At 37.5% G+C, this 12265-nt stretch overlaps 1 protein-coding gene across 1 annotated transcript in view; it reads right to left on the reverse strand.

The window, feature by feature from the left end:
- The window catches only part of LCOR (ligand dependent nuclear receptor corepressor), a 64230-nt gene that overhangs the window by 33050 nt on the left and 18915 nt on the right, over positions 1-12265 (reverse strand). The window contains exons 2-3 of the mRNA XM_058028665.1: positions 910-975; positions 414-493 (exon numbers count right to left, since the gene is read on the reverse strand). The gene's annotated coding sequence lies outside the window, so the exon portion shown is untranslated. The remainder of the gene's footprint in view (positions 1-413; positions 494-909; positions 976-12265) is intronic.

The following is a 12265-nucleotide window of genomic DNA, read 5'->3' on the forward strand; positions in this document are numbered from 1 at the left end:
ACTGTTAAAATGGACCACATTTCCATATTGAAGATAAGCCTATCATTTGACTGTAGTAAACATGCACAAGCCACAGTCTGGCTCCCTTGGGAAAGGTTTCATGATTCCCAACAAGATCCCTTACAAAGAACTCAGGAAAACCCAAAACAAATAAAAACACCAAACAGAAAGAGCTAATGCACAGGGAAGAAAAAGAGAAACCCACCACCTGCATTACATACTACAAAGAAAAAGTTGCAGAGAAAGAGGCAAGTCTGTTCATTAACCTGCATAATTTAATTCAGAAAACCTTTTTCCAAAGGAGAAAGGGGTAGGAGGTTGCAGATTTTCCATATTCAGTTAACTAGGAGCAGCAAACTCCCTCCCTTTGTCCCTCCCCTACAACTACTAGCTTCACACATCTGCATTGTTACCTTCACTTTTTCTCTTCTCAGGCAGCAGAAAAGACAATTTTCATCAAAAGACCAATCAGAAACACCTTCAGGCTCACAGTCTGTAAATCAGAAGAATAGCAAATTACTTCATATTCATAAACCACGACACAACTGGAGCCAAAAGAGAAATGCTGAATTAAATACCTGTTTCACAACATTCTTGCCTGCTTTCTGAGGATTCAGGCTTCATTTCGGCCATTTTTCTAAATCCCCAGATTACCAAACTATATACATTTTATCTATGCACAACAAATCTGTTTTTCTGAGCACTGCAAAATACACTCCCAGCTACATAAAGATGAACGCACACTCATTAGTAATTTTAGCCAATATGAAACTAACTGTGAGCACTGCCTGGGGGAGGGGGAAAAAAAAGCACAAATCACCACGGTAACACACATTTTCTAGAGGCAGAGCTGAGGCTGCTTCTGTCATTAGAAATGCAGAACAAGATACAAACATAGAGATTGAATACCTTTAAACAAACTGAGATCTTTTAATAATCCAGGTCCAAACAGGCCTTCTAGAATACTTTCAAACCCTAAAAGCAAATAAAAGAATTGTTAGCTTTCTAGATTAGTACGTCACCACAATATTCACAATAGCAGTTCTATATTTATCTGTTCCAAGAACAGAGCTCAACACGTTTTCTCCAAGTATTACAAGATACACGGGTCAATTGTGATGACTGAACTACTGATAAATCAGAGCACAACCTAGAGTCCACTGACTCCTGCAGTTTTCTAAGTAGCTAGGTTAAAAACAAAGAACATTACAACAAGGAAATAAACCAAAAGAACATAGGAAGCTGCAGGTTCTACAACGCGACCAAGTAATTTCTACGCAAACAAAAATACTTTCATTTAAGCCTCAAAACTGAAAGAAGGTAAATTTTCCCAATTTCAAAAATACATTCTTACATCTCAGTGGCATTCAGTTACTTTTCTGAATTTCAGTAAACATTAGAATCAGTGTTTCCTCAAGAACTGCAGTTTTGAGGAGAGAAAATTAAAAGGAGGAGGATTCAGCATTGCCATATTAGTACAGAATGAAATTTCAATCACAGATTTGCACCCAAGACACACACAGTCCAATCTACTTCAATGCCATGATTTATACCTCACCTAAAATAAATCTAATCAATTTAAGTTTATTCCAGAAGAGGGAAAATGTGCACCAAAATTATTGCCATTATTTGGAAAAGTTGAATCAATATTATACTAACCCCCCTGGTGGCAGTAAAAAATCTACAGAGCTGTTCACCACCCAGTACTGTGAGAAGATGGGTTAGCAGAGTGTGAAAAGTACAAAGATTACTTTAGGGTGATAGACAAATTCCACCTTATAAAAATGTATAAAAATGGAATAACCAGAAAAATTCAGGACTATAACTTTACTATTGCCTGCCCTTCCCTGCCCCTTCCAATACTTTTTGCTTGGTAGCTTTAAGAATGGTTTGCAAGTAGCTAGGGGCTTCTAGCTTCTCCTACTTCTTTGAATCTTTGAGTGGCAGAAGAAGAAATAAAAAATAAATTAAGAAACAAAAGTATGGTCTTAAATTTAGAGAAACTTGCATGGGTGAATCAGGGACAGATAAACTACCCAAAATAGCAATGTTTAAGATATCAGTCAAAATCTAAATGATTGTGTGCTATGAAGGAAATAGTTTATTCCACTTCAAAAGAGCAGTAATTCTAAAATAATTCTGACTTCATCCAGATCTAATATCTAAGTTATGTTTTGGAAAGCAGTCTTCAAAAGGAAATGACAAACAGTGTTTCATCCCTCTGGGTGTCAGCAAGAGTGTCAGTGCACCAACATCTTCAGCAATCCGATGCAGGATGCTACAGAATTTGCAGGGTGCAACATGACTTAGATGGCAAAATCATTGCTGAGGTACAACACTAAAAATATAATCTCAGAAAGAACCAAGAATCAAAAAAAAAAAAAAAAAGGTGAAATAACAGTCAAGAGTGAAGGGAAATAGGGAGAAATCAGAAAACAAGGTGGAAGAGGAGAAACTGGAAACACATCCCATTGAACAGCACCTTGTCAGGCAGAGAAGTAGCACTGCCTCCAAAAAAAGCCAATTCAGGCTTCAGGAAGTGGCAGGAACAGTGGGAAAGGGCCGACCAACCTGACCTAGAAGAAAAATAGGAGAATCAGGGTATTGACCCATAGGTTTATAACGCTGAATAGTTTATAACGTTTTTAACATATGGGTAGAGACCCTCAGAATTTGACTCTGAAATGAAACCTTAAGGAAAATAGCTAACCAACCTTGTTCTTGATCTTTTTGTTCAGAACTTCTATTTTATATATATATATATTACATATGTATAAAAATCAAAAGACCTCAGAAATTTTACTCAAACTCATCAATCTTTTAATAGTAACTGGCAGTGACTCATGCCCCACAGTTTGCCATGCATGCAATTGCACACTGAAGTCCCTGCCAAGTTTTACAGCTTGGATATTGTACGATCGTAGTTTGCTAGCCCACTGTTCTGAGTGATGCTAATGCCACTCGGGTTTTATTAATATTAAATATTGGATTTAGCAGTTGCATAGCAACAGCAGAACATCTTATGTGCAATGTTTGACATTAAAAAAGGCAAATAAGGGAAGTATGAATGTATTCAAAAATTATACTAGAGACTGGTAAAACTGCCATAAAGCTGAGCCCTATTCCCCCCAAATGCAAAGTGCAATGCAGCAAAGGCAGTTTAAGCCCTGTGATGTTGTGTTCAGTCATTCAGGGCTCCAAAAGAGCAACTGTGTACAGTTAATCATGCAGAATACATTGAAAACAAAATCTTGAAAAAGGAGCTGCCTACTTTTTATAGTATTTTTTCTCTCCATTGTCACTGCTCTTAGAAGCTTGAAAAGAACATTTCTTTTCCCACCGATTGTCCTTTTCCATTTGGCAGATGATATTTTCCTGCATTTCAAATGGAACAGAAATTAACATGGCTCTCTCTGCTAAATTCCATTTTCTATATTTTCATCATCTGTGTCTCAGTGTCTGATAGTTTATAGCAGCTGAAGAGCAGAGCCAGTGGAAAAGTTGCAGGAATAACAGAATTAGAAGAAAGAAAAAGAAAGAAATTTCCAGTATTTTAGAAATCAGTATTAGATTTTCAGTATCAGTTGTATTTAGATCTCTGATATGCTCTTCACAATCAAAGCAGCCACATATTTAACTCTCACAAATGTTACTGGTGACGTTTCCAATGAAAAACACTTTCTGGATGTTAGTAGAAGAATTTAGAAAAAAATATTTTGATTTTAAAAAATCCCCCTGAATTTATAAACTTTAAAACATCTCTCTTTTCCAGAAGGCTCTCTAGGAAGTGAAGAATTAGAAAAAATAAATCCCAGAACAAAGAAAGAAAATCCTTAGTACTGAAGCAACGGTGGAATAACTTTTTAAATGCAGAGGTTGTTACACACTTATTCCCATTTCACAACAGTTAAACTGTAAACAAGTAAAGCTTCCCCTAAAACATCCTCTGGTAAAAATCAGAATACATACATGCCATTTTTTCTGCTAAGGGTAGCAAGGAAAGAAATTAAAACTAAAGAGAAGGCAGGGGGGAAGGTTGACTATGCAGTCTTCAGCATGATCAATTTTCACTAGTTTTCTCTCTGCACCTAAACAATTTTATTTTCATCTTTTCTTGGCATTTTTACCCGTCTATGAGCAAATATTTTGTCAGAAATTTAAACTGTAATTGTAGTTTGATGGCTAATGATGTAAGACAACAATTTAAAACAAAGAAAAAAAAAAAAACAGTTAAGCCCTCATGCCATCTTCTCCCTTAGAACCGAGAGCCCTTGTGATCACTAAGTAGCTTCCAGGCTCCTTGGGATAACAGTATCTGGTAATGCAAATCAGCCAGAGACACATTCTCTACTAGAAAAACAGGAATGCAAGATCTTCAGAAAAAGATAGGGATGCATTTCTGGAGTGCCATTGACACAGAGCCTAGCATGTCAAACAATGCTTTTTTTCCCCCTCAAGACAGCACAGCTCAAATATGCCTTTGAATGGTTACTACATAATTCAGCCCTAGATATGCATCTAGTCAAAGCAGCAAAGCCTGACTTTAACTTCCAGGTACAAATCATTTTGGGGGAAGTAAAAAACCACAGACTACTATTGCTCTGAAGGTAATATTACATAAATTGTTAATAACTCAAAAAAAAAAAATCAGCACAGCAAGGGCAGAAAATTAAAAGCAACATACAGAGTTGTCAACTCCTCAGCCCTTATCTGTGCATATAAATTTAATCAGTGAATATCAATTTATAAACTAAACCTCAATAGACTTAATGAGTACTACCCAGGCCAGCAGTTAAGTACAGTAGGTCACAGAACCAGAGACTCAGAATATCCAGAGTTGGAAGTGATCCACAAGGATCAAATCAAACTCCAATGGACCAGTTGCAATAGAAATTAAGACAAGTGATTCATCAGCATTTACTTATAATAAACAGCCAAATATATAGCAATTTGCACATTAAAAGGACAACTTCAAAAAGCTGGAAATTTAGTCAAGTCACTCAAGACATTAGTTGGCTATATATTTTGTTTAAATTTATGAACCATCTAAGAACATATGAGAAACCATCAAACCCATGGGGGAGAAAACCTGACCTGCTAAATGGGGGAAAAAAATTTAAAAAACAACAAAACCCAAACCTAAGTGACTCAGAGTAAAAGCACAAAGAGGAGACAAACAGTTGGATAATGGACAGGAAGACTCAGAGCAGAGAAGTTAAATCAAAACTCAGAAATGTTGCAAAAGTCAGAGAGGAGATGCAAACAGCTTTAAAGTAAGCAAAGATAAAATCAAGGCACATATACATTGGAATTTTTAGAAAAAATATGTAGGAGTATGGGAGTATATTACAAAATGTTCAATAGAATGGCAATAATTCAACAAAATCTATCAAGGTGGTGTTACTAACATTTGTAAGTTAATTGTTTTAATATTCAATGGACATGTGCTGGGTTTTTTTTCTGTGAGTTACTCAGAGTATTTGCAGCAGTGTTTAATTCCAAAAAGTCCTGAAATATTGTGGAAGTCCCAATGGGCTCAAAAAAAAGAAAAAAAATCACTTTGAAATGTCACAACATTAAACAAGTTAGTACCAGGGTCTCAAAGTGGTAAAGGGTTTCAAAACCAATGAATAGTTCTCAGGAATTGATAGCAAAAATGGTGTCAATCAACACGGGCTTACAGAAATTCTTATTAGAGTCTTACAAAATTAAAATTTTAATTAACAATGGGTTTGATATAATATTTTTAGACTTTTGGGCTGGCATGACACATCTTGACTAAAGCCACATATTTAAAAAAAAACCCCAAAATTAAAAAAACACCAAAACCCTAAGGCAAACAAGGGAAAAGAAACATCAGTTAAATAAATACAAAACACTAAAAATCAATTAAGTGACAGCTCTTAAAATATTGGTGGCAATGAGAAACTACTGGCAATGAGGTACATCAGGTACTGGTTCCTGGCCCTGTGCCATTTGCCATTTCAGTCCTAGCCAGTGACTTGGAAGAAAGCAGTCACTAAATTTGCTGGAGCTACAAAGACAGGAAGAGCAGCAATTAACAAAAGGCCCAGGTCACAGAAGCTGCATACGAAAGCAAATGCAATTAAACACTACTTGGAAAGGGGGGTAGGGGGAATGGAGAAAGCCACAAATCACATCTAGGAACAGGAAAAACAGCCTCTCAAAGACATACCCAGATCCAGCAGCTGGAACTGGAAGCTGATCAAACTCAGCCAGACATTAGACACTCTTTAATTTTACAAGGGTCCAACTGAAGACACAAGAAATGCACCCTAAGACTGGATCATCGTTTTCCCTACTCTAGGACTCTGAAGGTGTTATTTAGGAAAGCATAGGCTGCTTGCTGAGATCTATTTCCCTTTCGTTCTCTCCCAGCACTTGGATTCATCATGCTAGGAGTCTCATTAGTTTGAACCAAGAGCCACCATCACATCAGGTTTTTACTGGATTTCTTGTGCCTACATTTTCTGGTCAAGATTGGTTATATTTATCCACAGCTATGGGATTTGAAGCAGGAATTAATTCAGAAAAATCCTACACTCTATGTGTAACACGGGAATTCGGTCTCTTTCAGGACAAAAATCTATTAAACTTGAATGTTTCAGTCACAGGCATCTTAATAGAAAAGCAAGACCAAGCAACAAGGGAGGTGGAAAAAAGTCACAGGACAGTTATTAATACACACTAAGTCTCATGACATGCATATAATTATAAGTTGTGAATATTCTTTTATTCATGCAACAAAATATAAGAAACTCCCGTCTACCTATGATGACAGATCTCGTTATCTGCATGGAGACCAATTAAGGACTCCAACTACAAGGTAAATCAACTTGGCTTTAGCTGCTTGGGGAACAAAGTAAAAGCTGAACATCTCAACCAACTTTTCAAATTTCACGCTTCCCCATTCTTGTTAATGAAACTGCACTGTTCAGGGACTTACTGCACACATTCCTGCTCCAGAGGATTATGAGGACCTTAAATATCAACCTGGTTCTTTAAGAGCAATACAGCCACATGCATACAAAAGAAAAGAACTAAGGATGTTAAGACAGGTACTGTTTAAAAGGACAGATATATCCAAGCTCTGTATGGCAATACACAGCTCTTCTGTAGCTTTCTGCACCAAAACACCTTCCGTTCTCAGGACAGAATACAGAATAATGTGCTGAAGTCCCTAAACAGGAACTTGGAGCTCAAGAGAAAAAGAATTTTGGCTTTAGAGTAATGCTTTATTCACTGTAGAAGAGCATCTCCAGTAAAGAAGCCTCATTTGAAGCAATCAAGAAGCGAACAAGGCCCATGTTCTGCCAAACAGCCACTACATCACTGTTACAGTAACTTACTGCAGCAGTAAGCTGAGACTCAAGAAAACAGCAAAAAACTGCAAGAACTGTTGATAGAAGTGCTTCTGACTGACCATCAATCCTGCAGGATTTAATTAAAATTCCACTACTAGTTTGTAATTTTTATAAAAAAACTGCAGCAGACCATCCTCACTCTGCTCTCCAAACATCCCTCTCAACCAAGCTATTCCTTTTCCTCTGAGAGCTAAGTCTAAGAACACTTTCTCTGATGCAATCCCAAACTCACAGCAAGGCATTTAAAATTTAATGAGCTAAATATGACAGCATAACAGCTACATATCAGAACTACAGAGCTGCAATCCACTTGCCTTCACAGCAGAAAAGTGCCTTGCCAAACAAACACCCTAGTACAAGGGAGATCTCTCTGCTCTACAAGGAAGAGCAGAGAAGCAAAGCAAGTTACCAGCTTGTGTCACAGTACAAGAAATGGAAACAGGAGACTTTCCATCCAATGTTAGCACTCTAACTGGCAGGTTATCTCACTGATTACAACTGAAAATTCAACCCCAAAAAACCAGAAGTGACAAGTTATAAAGCTTGTTGCCTGAGTGCAGAGTATAGCAAAATATGGATCATCTCCTGCTTCCCTCCCACGAGGAGTATTTTTGTGTGAGCGATCTGATATCAAGAAGAGAATTACACAAAGGCATGCAAACTTCTTATTTCCAATCAAAAGTCTCAAGCAGAATTCAAGAAAAGCTAAGGACATTGCAATGGCTGTCCCAAGATCCCCTCAAGATACATCAATTGTTCTGGCAGGCTGAGTTGCAATTTTCAAATGGATTTGCAGGGGTGAAAGGATCCTCAAATTTACAGATACTGCACCACTAATCTGGCTAGTTGCTCAAGTCAGGGGTTGTGGATTTCTGGTTTACATTTAACTCAAAATCGGGAGATTTATTGTACGACGATCTGGTTTCCTTCACAGCCAGTCACCACTAATGCAGGACCTAACTGGAATCTTCTCATGTAAATACTTGCATTTTATTACCTTAGAAAATAAACTAGAAAATACAGACAGCACAAAATGACAAAGAATTACAACAGAGGAGTTTCAGTAACTACCAACTTTCTATGCATCCTTAAAAATATAAAGGTTTTCCTTAATGGTAGAAGGGGACCTAAATTTTTTTTTATAATAACTAAAGGAAAATCCAAGCATATGAATTTTTTAAATAAAAATTGAAGTGGGATTTGCTTTTCAGTATCTCAGTTCAAAGACAGTGCTCTTATTTGTTCAACCTCCAGGTATGGAGTTCCAACAGGCAACCAGGTACAACTTTCACTGATGAGAAACTGTAAGAACTAGCTAGGAAGTTTACAGATTAGAAAAGTCAAATAGCTCAAGAATGACAATGCACACTAGCACAAATCAGCATGGACCAAAATACAGAGAGCCAAACATTTATCAAACTTGAGGCTATTATTTTTATTTTTAACCGTATTGCATTACATATTGCAGCAAAATAAAAACCTTGAAACTTTTTTCCCATTGGAGACAATCCATTAATACTTCACTCCCAAGCAAAGGTAAAGTGGCATTCATTAACTACCACTATTTATCCCCATGTGCTATGCTCCTAAGGCACAAACTTAAGAATAGCCTTGCAGTAGATGAACTTGATCTCCCTGGAAAATGCCTCCCACAGAAAAGATAAGATTTCCAGCAGCATCAATTCTCTGCTCCACTTTATTTTGTGGCCACAGTAATGCTCGTGTCACAGACCAGGCCAGGTGTGCTATCAGGAACAACCTGCCACAGCAGGTACAGCAGAGGGCCAAGCCAGCCTAAAGCACAGAAGAACCCCCCTGTCCCACAGCAGCTGTCTGTGTGGAAGCACAGGACACCAGTGACCTGCAGCCCAGCCTCAAGAGATATTGGCACAGTGCAGAAGCATTAGAGGATGAGTTAACTGGCTGAGATAGGAACTATATTTCATACTCCACAACTGTCCTGTTTGAAGAGGGCTGCCTCCCTCAGCAACCCAGTCTTGCCTGACTTTGTTCCCTGTCTGCAACACATTCACCTACTGAAACCACAGTAATTGAAATAATTCAAAGCTAAAAATCAGCCCAGAAATGGTAGGTACAAGCTGCTGAATCCACTTAAACAAGAACTGCCAGCAGAAAAAGCATCTACCAAACCACAGCTGTGATCTAGAAAACTACTGCAGTGTGACTCAGTTTCAACTTCTTTACCACAAGAGGTCATTTATATCATGATTCATTACTGAATTAACTCAATATATTATTCTTTTCCTTCAGCTCTCAAGTTGTAGATATCCCTTTCACCATCTCTACAGAGATTTTTCGATCTATTCAAGTAATCAGTAAATGGGAATGAAAACATGATTCTCTTTAGGAAACTAAACATAATCACATCACCAATCATTGAACATCTGATGACCTTCAATGAACAGACCCATGAAAACAATTGAACATTTCTGAGTTGAGAGGTGAATATACTGAGTTTACCTGTAAGGTAAAAATTGCCACGAGCATTTTTACTCTGTTTTTTGTGATTGTAAGTCTGTCTGGTATAATATAAACCTTCTCAATAAGCCATTACATAATTGCCTCAATGAACAGTACACCTTGACTCCATCTAGCTCACAGCATCCTGAAAAATCTTATGGTATACAAAGATACAACACTATTAAGTCAAGTGATTATTTCACCACATCGGTGAGTATCTAAATTCTGATTAAGAAGCTCAACAAAAGCAAAGAAAGCTCTAGATCATGGTAAGAAAGCTGAATAATGACTACAGTGAATATGAAGCACATGTGATGTTTTGAGAAGGCTTTCCAGAAATGCTAGAAAAGTGTCCTTAGCCTTTTCAGATGGACAGCTCATTTCTGCCTCAATAGGAAGAATGATCTAGATGAAATCAGAAGGTGATACAGGCAGCTACACAAAAATGAAAGGGTAAATGAAAGCAAGGCAGGGAGTCACAAGTTATATACCTTAAACAAAAACCCTGAAAACAAATCAACACACACAGAGGAGTATCTTAACACTGAAAGACACAGAATTCACACCAGCTACAGGGCAGGTTATAGTGACTAACTGTCATCACTGAAGTCACACTTGCAAGTATACCTCAAGACCATGAGTCTACAACACAAGGTGCAAACCCAAAGGAAGCAAAACTAAGCCTAACAATCCTCTCCAGCTTTATGGTTGTTTGCACAGCAGTAGTATTAAGAACACAAAGGTACAAAGTAAGCACATGACTACCCTTGCATACAGCAAGGAAGATACAGCTGTATTACTGTTGTTATTCTTGTGTCAACAGAACCAAATACTAACAGAAATATTCTTAAACTATCCGGCAGTCACACCTCAGGTTATGCCGATGCACTGAAGAAGCTGCAAGCCCTGATGTTCCTCTGGAAACAGAAAAGCATCAGCACAGCTGCTGACAACTTTGTAACAAAATATTACAGCAGAAAAACAATTTGGTGCTGAAATTAACTGCGGGAACTGAAATTGCCAGATGTGATGGAACATTACTCAGTGTAGATGAGGACCAGTAAACCTTTTCTAAAAAAATAACTACAATCAGATGCCAGAGACCCACAGTAAATAGTTGTAAAAAAGCCTGACATTTGGAGTTTAGTGAAATTTTCCCAAAGAGCAAGTGACTGATAAATCTCTCTCTCACTTTTGATGTCACATAATGTCTACCATCATCTCATGTCACAACTCTTGGAGTCTTTCCTCAGACACACATCACCAATTCTGTAAGCTAAGCTCAGACTGCTTGACCATCAGCATTTCTAATCACACTTTTTACTGGCAATATAAATTACTACATAAGAACATACAGAAGATTTTAAAAAATAATCATTTTTGCTTGCCTTCTTTCTAGATGGTAACAATTTCCTGGCTTAGTCCAGTTACATCAGCAGGAACAAGTGGCAGGACCAGGGAGGAAAACCTTAGACAAGACCGCAGAAATCAAGATCTGTCCAATTTAGTGTTTTGCTCTCTCAGACTGCCTTTCCCTTATTCAGATTAAAGACAGATATCTGATATAAATACTGCATCAGAAGTAAAGATCATAGCCAGGAAAGATCCCTTGGAATTTGGTTGATGCAAAAGTAACATGATAGAGAACACAGATTTCATGATGGCCATCCAGGATTTCAAAATTATTCCCAAGTACCTTTCCTGGATAGCTACAGTGAATTTGGTGTTTAATGGTATATTTAACAGCTTATAGTGCACTTAACTGAGTTATACACATAGTAATTTCAGTTCCTATCATCATCTTTAAGTGTTCCTCAAACCAAGTAGTTATGTGCAGCTTTCTGACACTGCTGTCTTCTCCATCTTATTTATTCCAGACCTTCTGGAATTCCTGAAATATAGCATATATTATTGGCCTTCTTTAGTCAAATGTTTAATCCACTGTACTTTGGTTGAGGCCACCCTATACCCTCATACATTTGCTTTCATTCTAGTTGAAGTTCTTGCTTCAAAGCATCATTTGTGATGTGAACTTGAGAGAAGACAGCAGTCCCATACTTTCTGCACACTAAGTTTCTCAATGTCACTGTGTTGCAGCAAAATCTCAGCATATGCTAACAGTTAAACAAATTACAGGTTTCTAGTCAAGAACATCAAACTGTTACAAAGACAGAACATCTGAAGATAAGACTTCTGCAACAGCCAGTCTTGCTCTAATTTTACAGTTAGTATCTCAATAAAAAGGTCTTAGTAAACCTGCTAAACCTCCCTCAGATCTTTTCAGAGAATGAAGTCACTATCATCAATAGGAAGATCAGAAGATCTGAAACCAATTCTTTCATGCTAAGTGAAGAAACTGGGGGAGCACTCAGCCTTCCAAATCAGAAGTTAGTTCTTTG

Source organism: Melospiza georgiana, chromosome 8 (genome assembly GCF_028018845.1).
Source record: "Melospiza georgiana isolate bMelGeo1 chromosome 8, bMelGeo1.pri, whole genome shotgun sequence".
Taxonomy (NCBI): domain Eukaryota; kingdom Metazoa; phylum Chordata; class Aves; order Passeriformes; family Passerellidae; genus Melospiza; species Melospiza georgiana.